Below are 10,933 nucleotides of genomic sequence, written 5' to 3' on the forward strand. Positions count from 1 at the left end.
CTATCCAGGTTAATATGAAGGCTGTAAAGGCTCCATTTTTTTTAATGGCTGAATAGTATTCCATGGTGTACATATACCACAGCTTGTTAATCCATTCCTGGGTTGGTGGGCATTTAGGCTGTTTCCAAATTTTGGCAATTATAAATTGAGCTGCAATAAACAGTGATGAGCAAGTGTCCTTATGATAAAAGGATTTTTTTCCTTCTGGGTAGATGCCCAGTAATGGGATTGCAGGATCAAATGGGACGTCTAGCCTGAGTTCTTTGAGGGTTCTCCATACTTCCTTCCAAAAAGGTTGTCTTAGTTTGCAGTCCCACCAGCAGTATAAAAGTGTTTCCTTCTCTCCACATCCATGCCAGCATCTGCAGTTTTGAGATTTTGTAATGTGGGCCTTTCTCGCTGGGGTTAGATGGTATCTTGATATCTTTTGATTTGCATTTCTCTAATAGATAGGGATGATGAACATTTTTTCATATGTTTGTTAGCCATTAGTCTGTCTTCTTTAGAGAAGGTTCTATTCATGTCTCTTGCCCATTGATATATGGGATTGTTCGCTTTTTTCATGTGGATTAACTTGAGTTCTCTATAGATCCTAGTTATCAAGCTTTTGTCTGATTCAAAATATGCAAATATCCTTTCCCATTGTGTAGGTTGTCTATTTGCTTTGGTTGTTGTCTCCTTAGCTGTACAGAAGCTTTTCAGTTTAATTAAGTCACATTTGTTTACTTTTGTTGTTGTTGCAATTGCCACTGCAATCTTCTTCATGAAGGTTGTGGGAACAAAAGGCATCATCAGCATTCATGTCCCTTTTTCTCTCTCAGACCTGTCCCCCATAAATCAGAGACTAGGTTCATTCTCTACAGATCCCACAAAATACTCTCAAGAATTTAGATGTCTAACCCAATCATATTATCTAACCTGACATGATTTATATGTCATCCTCACCTCCACCCTAACTTTGGAAGAGAGAGAGCAGGTCTGGACCCAGGCTCAGATTCACATGGAAGATCTAAGAAGGATAGACCAAACCCTACCAGAGAGGGTGGTGGAGCCATTCCCTGGGAAGACCCCAATTGGAATTACCAAATTGATGCTCCAGGGGTCTGCCTCTGTAACCGCATGGTCCAATGTCTCTTAGAGGGACTAAAAAAAGCAAAATTATGATAAATTAAAAGAAATAACCCAGAAGCAGGATGAAAATCCTGCCCAGTTTTTAACTGATCTTAACAAAGCTCCCCCTGCTATCCTACCCTATCTCCAGAGAGCAACAAGGACAGATTCATTATTAACATGCATTTTATCTCTTAGTCTGTACCCTATATCCAAAAAAAACTTCAAAAATCCCCCCCAGGGCCCTCAGAACCTCCAGTGAGATCTCATTGACCTGGCTTTCACGGTCTTCAATAAGCAGGAAGAGACCTCTAAACAGCAGCACTTCTCAGAACTCCAGTTATAAGCTTCTGCCATTAGACAAAACCAAGCTACCTATTGCCTTGGGGCACTCTGAAATAACAAATTCAACCCGGAACATGTTTTAAGTGCAGCAACCAGGCATTTGGGCAAAGCAGTGTCCAAATCTAAACCCTCCTCCCAAACCATATCCAGCCTGTGGAGGTCCTCACTGGAAGTCTGACTGCCCAGGTCTTCCTGAAGGTCTGGTTTGCAGTCACTCCCAGGACCTAGCAAAATTTCTCAACCTTTTAAGGCTAGCTGGGAAAGACTGACAATCCCCAGACAATCAGAATGTCCCCTAGACAATCACAAAATTTGAACTGCATGTAGTTTTGCTAGTGGAAAATAAGCCAATTTCTTTTCTAATAAACACTGGAATGACTTTTCCATGCTGCCATCTTATAAAGGTCCTCTAAAACAAACAGATCTCAGTGGTGGGAATTAACGGTAATTTACTGCACTCTCAGGCTATTCTACCCTCATGGTACTGGAATCATGGCCTCCTTGGTTATGTCCTATTTTAGGGCCACTAATTATAATTTTTCTCATTCTCAGTTTCAGACCTGTAATTCTCTGGCTCATCTTCTAGTTTATTGACCACACAGTCACCCAAAAAAAACAATTGCTGATATCAACGAATGTTCCTGGAAATACCACTCCCTTCCCTCTCCCATTTTCCTTTTTTCCTTACAGGTAGCCCACGCAGGAATCAGTCAAAGAGATACCACGCCCATCATCCACCTCCTTATAATAGACTAAAAAGACTGGGATGATAGAGTCAAATGGAGGAACCCACCCAAATAGAATTGACCTGCCCAAATAGAATGTCCCACCCAGGAAAGAGAGAATGTGCCAACCTCTACCCTTCCAACCCTTTAAACTTCCGTCCACCTTAACAGGAGTTGCTTCCTTCTCAAACTCAGCTCACCCACACCCAGGTGGAAATAAAGGCTGATTTGCCCACACAGAACCTTGACTCTGTTTCCTTTCATTTCATTTTTCGTAATAATCTTTTCTTTTCAGTCTTTGACCTCTCACTGTGGACAGCATCTTCCTCTGTGGCTGGCATAAGGGTTGCTGATGACCCCGGGGACAACCCTTGATGGATGGGAGATGAGAGCCCACAGATAAACACTCCACCTGGCATCCTTAGGAGGGACACCGTAGTCCTCTTGGGACATCCCAGGGACAGAGCCTTGCTGCATGACAGGGATCCCTCCATTATGTCTTTGTGGTGGCTTTCCCTGCCTCCTCTATTCTCTCTCACCACTCACACCCTCACTCCTTCCCTCAGCCTCTGCTTTCAAGAGAAAACCAATAGAATTGCCTGAGGAGAGAACTGGGTTGACAAAGTCCTGGCCACCACTTTGTTATGAGGGTGGATGAGAAACAGACTGGCATTCAAACTCCAGCCTTGCCATTTACAATCTGTAGATGCAGAGACAAACTTCTCTGGAGTGGGTTACAATTAGAAAACACCAAATGCTGAAAAAATGCTCAGCAAAGGGAATCATTTGCTCCCTGCGATTTGTAAGAATGTTCCCTGCATAGAGACCAGCACTTTTAGCCTTCAAGAGCTAAAGGGACAGAAACTCTCAACCTTGAGTCAACAGGGCACACAAAATAGTCCAGCCCTGTACAGCTCCTTCCGGTGCTCGTGCCAACATCGACATGGTGCCCTTGCCCTCCAGCGGGTAAGTGCAAGGGCACTTCCTTATGAACCTTGAATCGTGACCATTCCTTTCCTCCATTTCCAGTCTATTCCCAATATTTCCTTTATTCTATCACTCAATCAGTGCCCACCCCACTGTGTAACTGGCCAAGGAGACTATTTGCTTTAGAAGGGAGGATGGCTCATCTTCTTGGTCAAATCTGACCCAGGATGTTGACTTGGTGAAGTCAGGAGTGAAAAACACAGCCTTGGGCATGCACTCATTTTGTCCTCACCTTATCCTGCAGAACCAAGCCTCCGTGATACCTCACATTCTAGTCTTCAGCCCAGCTACACTGCCTTTGGCCACATGGGACCACCCCTCATGCTCTAACACAGCATCTGGACCCTCCTCCTGGCACGGCCATCAAGTTCTCTCCTGTTGGGCAAGCCCAGCCCCACAGGGGGAACCTGGGCCAGGACAGCCAGTGAATTCAGTGCACAGGTGAAGACCTTCCACATCATGGTTTGGAAAAAAAACTAAGAAAAAACAGGCAGAGTCTGTTTTTCTTAGTAAAACCTTGATCAAGGTGGTGCCTTGATTATCAAGGCACCACCTTGATAATCTGGGCAGGGAGGGAGGATGGATATGAGAGAGGATAGCTGAGAAGGGTGAGGTCTAGAAGAACAGGTCTTCTCACGGAGACCACAAGGGTACACATGCAGGGTCCTCTCCACGGTGACTCAGCTCTTGGGAATCTGTAAACTTAACTTCCTGAAACTTGGAAATTTCTATAGTTCTGTGGGGGCAGGAATAGCATCTCCAGCTTGATTCAAACTGGCCAATGAGAAGGGCACCTGTGGGGTAGAACTTTTTGACCGTCAATAAAAAGGGAAAGACCAAGGCAGTTGGGGAGCGTGGCCATTTGGAATTCTTCTATGCCTTAAGCTCCCGGCTGGTGAATAAAGCCCTTCCTCTTATAAACGTGGTGTTTGGGTGCTCTTTCTCTCCATTGAGCCTTGTCTTCCTGCAACATTTTTTGGTTCCCTGACCGGGAAGCAAGATCACCCCTGGAGAGAACATGCACCTGGTAGTTGCTGCCAATCCTCTGGACACCCACCTGGGGGCCCTTGATCAGCCTGGGCGATGTGAACCATTGAGCACGCCAGGGAGGAAGTTTGGCCTCCCTATGTGGACGCCTCGACTGGGCTGAGAAAGGACCCCATCGGCAGATCTTCAAGGAGTCAAATACCAGGAGGAACTGGCATGCGGGAACAGGTACCTACACAGGGAGACATCTAAGGCAAGGTATGATGGATCTGGGGATCCCACTACAGTTTAGTGGAAGAGGAGCCTGTTGAGAGGTGCGTGAGTGTGTGTGGATGTGGTGTGACTGAGAGAACTCCGAGGGTGGAGTTGGACCTCCCTTCACAGGCCTAGGGGAGTGTTGGTTTGCCTCCTATGGCTAAATGGCAGCTTGAGTGGGAAATTGAGGCTGCTTTGGTGTGGCCACATGGCCATGTGGGACTTGGGAGAAAATGAAAAGACATTAGAAAGAATGTTGTTGTAGTTTTGTTACTGGAATTTCTTCAGTGAGTGTTTGGTCTCAGGAATTTGAGAATTGACCTTGCGGGCCACAGATCAGTGATAAAATGGCATTTTGTTGGACTGAGGGGTATGCAGAGAGAGTGGAGAGTGCCAGAGCTATTGGCAGAGGGGTCGTGCCTTGAAAAGTGTTGCTGTTCAGGCAGTCCAGTGATCTCTGGATGGCCCTTTAAAATCTGGGGAAGAGAGTGTAAATCTTGTGCTGGACGTGGCTGTATCCATATAAGCAACAGGTCTCCAAGGTGAACAGCCTCCGGAAGTAGGGAGGAGGCCCAGATCAGAGGTTTCCTGCATAAATCCTTTTCCTAGGGGTAAATAATTGGCCCTGAGAGATATTTTGGCCAAGACTTGGTAGATGGAAAAATACCTTTACAAACTGAAGAGGTGTTCTAGCAAATGAATGAATGCAGCGCCTCACCTTGGATAAGGTTATTAGGTCTTTGCTGCACTTTTTGTCTGGGGAGGGGATTAGGGTGTGTGCTCCTTAGTCAGGGTGGAGCCGTGCAAAAGGTTTTGGACTGCTTTGTCCATGACCTTGCTGGGGCCCAGAGGGTTTGTGCCTGGAGATGGGAGTCTGATGTCTAAGCTCACCTTCCCTGTCCAGCCCTGAGTAGGAAAATCCTGGATCAATCTTATATCTCATAAAACGTCTCTCATTTGTAAAATGTAATAATTTGGTTGTTTAAATTGTTGGAGAAACTGAGTCTTTGTCAAAGGATAAAATTCTTGCCTTTAAAACCTTCTAGTTATCAGTTTGGCTGAGTGAATGGGTAACTGCATGGTAAACTGGAATCATATTTTGTGGGAAGTGAGTTTTTGAAAGTAAGAGAAATTAGACAGAAAGGAGAATGGCACTGTGTAAAGAAAGAATCTTGTGTGATAAATTTTGTCCTGAAACAGAATGGTTGTGTAAGAAAGTGGAAGGCAGGGCAAAAGTTAAAGAAAGTTTAGAATGTTTGTAGATGGGTCTGTGCAGGTTAAATGAAGCTCATAAAAGAGAATTTGTGAAAGAATTTACATGTGATCCAGTTGACTATGTATTTCCTTGAAAATATTTTGGCTTGTAATTTTGTTTAAACAAATGTTTTAGGCCTTTGATATTTGACACACCTTCCAAAATAAAAACTCTAAATCTGGGGCTTGGCGCCCATAGGACAGTGAGTGCAACACTGGCCACATGCACTGAGACTGGCAGGTTCAAACTTGGCCCAGGCCAACCAAAAAAACACAATTCCAAATTTGGTCTTCTTGAAATATTAAGACCACTGAAAGTCATGGGTATCCATGACTTATTTGATTTATTTGATTTATTAAAAATATATAGGGGCAGCGCCTGTGGCTCAGTCGGTAGGGCGCCGGCCCCATATACCGAGGGTGGCGGGTTCAAACCCGGCCCCAGCCAAACTGCAACCAAAAAATAGCCGGGCATTGTGGCGGGCGCCTGTGGTCCCAGCTACTCGGGAGGCTGGGGCAGGGGAATCTCTTAAGCCCAAGAGTTGGAGGTTGCTGTGAGCTGTGTGAGGCCACGGCACTCTACCAAGGGTGGTACAGTGAGACTCTGTCTCTACAAAAAAAAAAAATATATATATATATATATATATAGGAAACATTGTCAAATATGAAATGGTGATTAATTTTGTGTGGGTTACGGTTATATATATGTTCCAATATTATAAAGCATTGGTCTGTCCTAACACATATTGTCAGTAATAATTTTAATTCATCTAAAAAAGAAAGTATTTTTTATGTAATTGGCTAAGTCCTAAGTTTATCCTAAAAAGAAAAAGAAATATTAAGAGAAGCTGATGAATTCCCTTGAATTCAAATTCTTGATGTCTTTGGAAATTGAATACCTTTGAACTAAAAGCAGATTTTTAGAACTTTCATTGGAAAGTTAACATGTCTATGAGAATTGCTAACCTAACTTCAATAGAACAGAAATCAGTTACGTGGAACTGGGCTAGTTTGTAATGGCTTTTTGTTCGAAATATTGTTGATTCTTTCTGTGTTCGGTTTTTCAGAAGTCAAGAAAATAATTTTTTGTCTTTTGAGCTATTTGTAACTTTTCAAGTAATGTATCTACTTATGAGCAGAGTTTGAAACATGTATTTTTCTCTCTCCTCGATTTCTCTAGAATTTGAAAGCCATTTGTAAGTATTCTTAATTTCTGACAATAAGTTATTTGCATAAATTCAATAAGAATCTGTTTTGTGCTATAGGACATGATGAAGGCACTGGTTATTTTACCAAGGCTTTGGCTGGAATAGCATTTCCAGAGGTGTCCAGACTGTGTTAATGAATTAAGGTTGGCTTTATAAGGCCAATATAAAAGCCCTTTGGAAAACTGGCCAGATACCCATTAGTAACATTTCCTAATCTGTGGTAAGTAACAAAGGTCACTTGCTGCGGGTCCAGGAATCGAAATGTGCTTGGGGACCTCAAGAGAAGAGGGATTTACCCAATGCATACAGGTATCTAATGGCACAGATGAAACCTGGGCTCTGAAAGGCTTTCAAAAAGTCCAGCCTAAGATTCCTTATAAAAGGTTTCAGCAAAGCCAATTTTAAAGGAAAGAAGAGCTTAGATGGCTAATAATTATTCTTGCTGTACTTTATGCAAATAATCAGACCCCGTATATTGAAGGTACAGTTTATTTTGGCAAATAAGTTAGTTCTACTATAATTTGCCTTTAGTAAAGAGAGAAATTGGATAGAGAAAAATAGTTTAAAAGGAGGAAAAAGAAGCTGTGGTCCACCTGTGTTTAGATCCCAGCCTTGTCTGTACTGTCAACCCATAAAATGAGATGTAACTGTTTTACTAAATTGATCTGTTAAATGGGACTAGGAGACTGGCCAAAAAGTATAGAATTATATATAGTAGTTATATTTACTCTGAAGCCATAAGACTCAACAAAGGTACCCTGTTGACTACACTGGAAAACCTGTGCAGTATTAAATGTTATCTAGAATTTCCAAGTAAATGGTGTAACTGTAAACATTGCATTCTACTCTGCTGAATCTGCTGCCAGCAGAAGCCAAGTGGCCCACTTGTCTGAACTTAAAAGAGGCCTTTTTCAGTATAAGGCTGGCTCTGGGAAGCCAGAAGCTGTTTGCTTTCCAGTGGGAGAGACCAGACATGGAAACAGTACACATGGACCAGGTTGCCACACGGGTTCAAAACACCCACGATTTTTGGAGAAGCGCTAGCTTGTGACCTCCAGAAATTCCTGGCTGAGGAATTAGAATGTGACCTCCAGAAATTCCTGGCTGAGGAATTAGAATGTGTGCTCCTCCAATATAGGAGGTCAATGACCTCCTTTCAGGACACCTACCCAGGCATGGACTGTCTTTTATGACATCTAGAGGTAATGGCTATAAAGTACCTAAGGGGAAGGTCCAGGTCTGCCAGCAGCAAGTACGTTATCTAGGATTTACTATTCAGCAAGGGGAAAATAATCTAGGCATGGAACGGAAGCAGGTCATTAATCGCCTCCCCACCTCTAAGAGCTGAAAGCAGGTTCCGGAATTCTCAGGCCCGGTTGGCTTCTGTCGTCTTTGGATCCCCAACTTTGCCGTCTTAGCTAAGCCCTTGTATGAAGCAACTAAAGGAGAGGAGGGAGAGCCCTTGGAGTGGGGAGGAAAACAGGAACATGCCTTCTCCCAGCTAACTATGAGGCTCATGGTTGCACCTGCATTGGGACTGCCAAACTTGACCAAGCCCTTTATTCTGTATGTCTCAGAGAGAGATAAAATGGCTGTGGGTGTGTTAACCCAGCTTGATTAGGTCCTGGCCAAGGCCTGTAGCCTACCTCTCTAAGCAGTTGGATGGAGTGACAAAATGATGGCCACCCTGTTTACGGGCTCTAGCTGCTACTGCTCTCCTTGTGCAAGAAGCTGATAAGCTGACTCTGGGCAGAATCTTAGAGTGAAAGTACCGCACTCTGTGGTCAATTTAATGGACACTAAGGGACATTTTTGGCTCTCTAATGCAACACTCTGAACCAAGCCACGCTCCTTCCAGTCAGTGGAAGAGAGACTGAGCATGACTGTACGGAAGTTATAGATAATGTGTACTCTAGCAGACCTGACTTGCGTGACCAGCCCTGCACAGATGCAGACTGGGACTTGTATGTAGATGGAAGCAGTTATGTGACAGTGCAAGGTGAGCAGCGGGCTGGGTTATGCAGTGGTCACCTTAACAGAGACTGTGGAGGCTAAGCCCCTACCTCAAGGGACATCTGCTCAGAAGGCTGAGTTAATTGCCTTGACCCAAGCCTTAGAATTAAGCCAAGGAAAAAGTGTAAATATTTACACTGACTCTAAGTATGCTTTTTTAACTCTCCAAGTATGTGGAACATTGTACAAGGAGAAGGGACTATTAAATTCTGGGGAAAAAAGACGTTAAGTATCAGCAGGAGATAACTTCAGTTACTAGAGGCAGTATGGAAACCCTGGAAGGTGGCAGTGATACATTGTCATGGACATCAAAGAGATGCTTCCACTATCACCAAGGGGAGCACCAGAGCTGACACTGAGGCAAAGAGGGCTGCCTCCCAGCAATACCAGGTGTCACAAGTGGCTCCCCTCATCTCATGGGTTCCGGAGCTCACCCCTATCTACTCCCAGGAGAAGAAGGAATGGTTGGCAGCAGAAGGGAGCCAGGAAGCAGAGGGAGGATGAATAAGGATGTCAGACGGACGAGTAGCAGTCTCCCAGATTCTAGGAGCCACCGTGGTGACAGGAATATTTGATGAAGCGCTGGGCCCGTACTTCTACATCTCCCACCTGTCAGCCCTGGCCAAAACTGTCAGTCTACAGTGTGTCACCAGCAGCCAGTTCAATGCATGCCAAGAACCAGAGGTACCCCCAGGAATCCAGTCATAGGGAGCAATGCCCTTCAAGGACTTCCAGGTAGACTTTATTGAAATGCCCAGGTTTAAAGAGAACAAGTACTGGCTGGTGATGGTCTATCAGACTTGGAATAGGTAAAAGCCTTCCCCACTGGGATAAAAAAAGGACTCCTAAAGTAGTAAAGTATTGCCCAGAGAAATCGTCCCATGGTTTAGGTTGCCACTCTTTTAAATTTGACAGGTGGGTGCCTGTAGTCCCAACTACTTGGGAGGCTGAGGCAAGAGAAACGCTTAAGCCCAAGAGTTTGAGGTTACTGTGAATTGTGACTCTACGGCACTCTACTGAGGACAATATAGTGAGACTCATCTGAAAAAAAATGAGTGTTTTACCTGCTGTTTTCCTACCACATTGAAGGAACTTGAGAGAGACTGGGTCTTATTTATATCCGTGTTTTCCAGGGTGCCTGGCACAATGCATGGCACACACAGTAGGGGACAAGAAAGGTTCCAGTAATTGAATTATTCTCACAAGAACCCATGCCCAGGAAGCCTGGAAGGGATGCCCTGGTGAGAGAAAGGCCGCTGGTCAGGTTGAAAGCCTTGTCTCATCTATTCCCTCTGCACTGGTTCAGGTGCAGACTGATGGAGGACAAGAGAGGTATCCTTGGGCCAGGGATGACTCGAAGGCCACTGTTTCTCCCCAACTGGGCTGGGCCTTGGATATGCACACATAGAAGGATGGTACCCCTGAATGTGACTCAGGATAATTAATAGGGCCTTTTCCAAAATAGCTGTCCCTAGGTCTACCCACAAGAGGAGCTTCAGCATTGTCTCTTCTCCCTGGAATTGTACATAAATACAGGATAATTACTTTTTCTTCAGGTTCTAAAAGACCTGTGTGGCCCAGGAAAACTTTAAGAAATACTAACCTGGGCGGTGCCTGTGGCTCAGTCGGTAAGGCGCCAGCCCCACATACCGAGGGTGGTGGGTTCAAACCCGGCCCCGACCAAATAGCAACAACAACAACAACAGAAAAAAAAAAAAAAATAGCTGGGCATTGTGGCAGGTGTCTATAGTCCCAGCTACTTGGGAGGCTGAGGCAGGAGAATCGCCTAAGCCCAGGAGTTGGAGGTTGCTGTGAGCTGTGATGCCACAGCACTCTACCGAGGGCAATAAAGTGAGACTCTGTCTCTAAAAAAAAAGAAAAAGAAAAAGAAATACGAACCTAGAGAATCTCTGTAAGAATCCAGAAGCGTCTACCCTCTCCCACATATCCTTGCTCAGCCTTCAGCAGGCCCAGCTCACAGAACCAAGCACACACAGGCCTGCCATGAAGCAACACCCTTGCTTCCCACCATGACGTGTCGGTCTGCAG

This window comes from Nycticebus coucang, chromosome 6, assembly GCF_027406575.1.
Source record: "Nycticebus coucang isolate mNycCou1 chromosome 6, mNycCou1.pri, whole genome shotgun sequence".
NCBI classification, from domain to species: domain Eukaryota; kingdom Metazoa; phylum Chordata; class Mammalia; order Primates; family Lorisidae; genus Nycticebus; species Nycticebus coucang.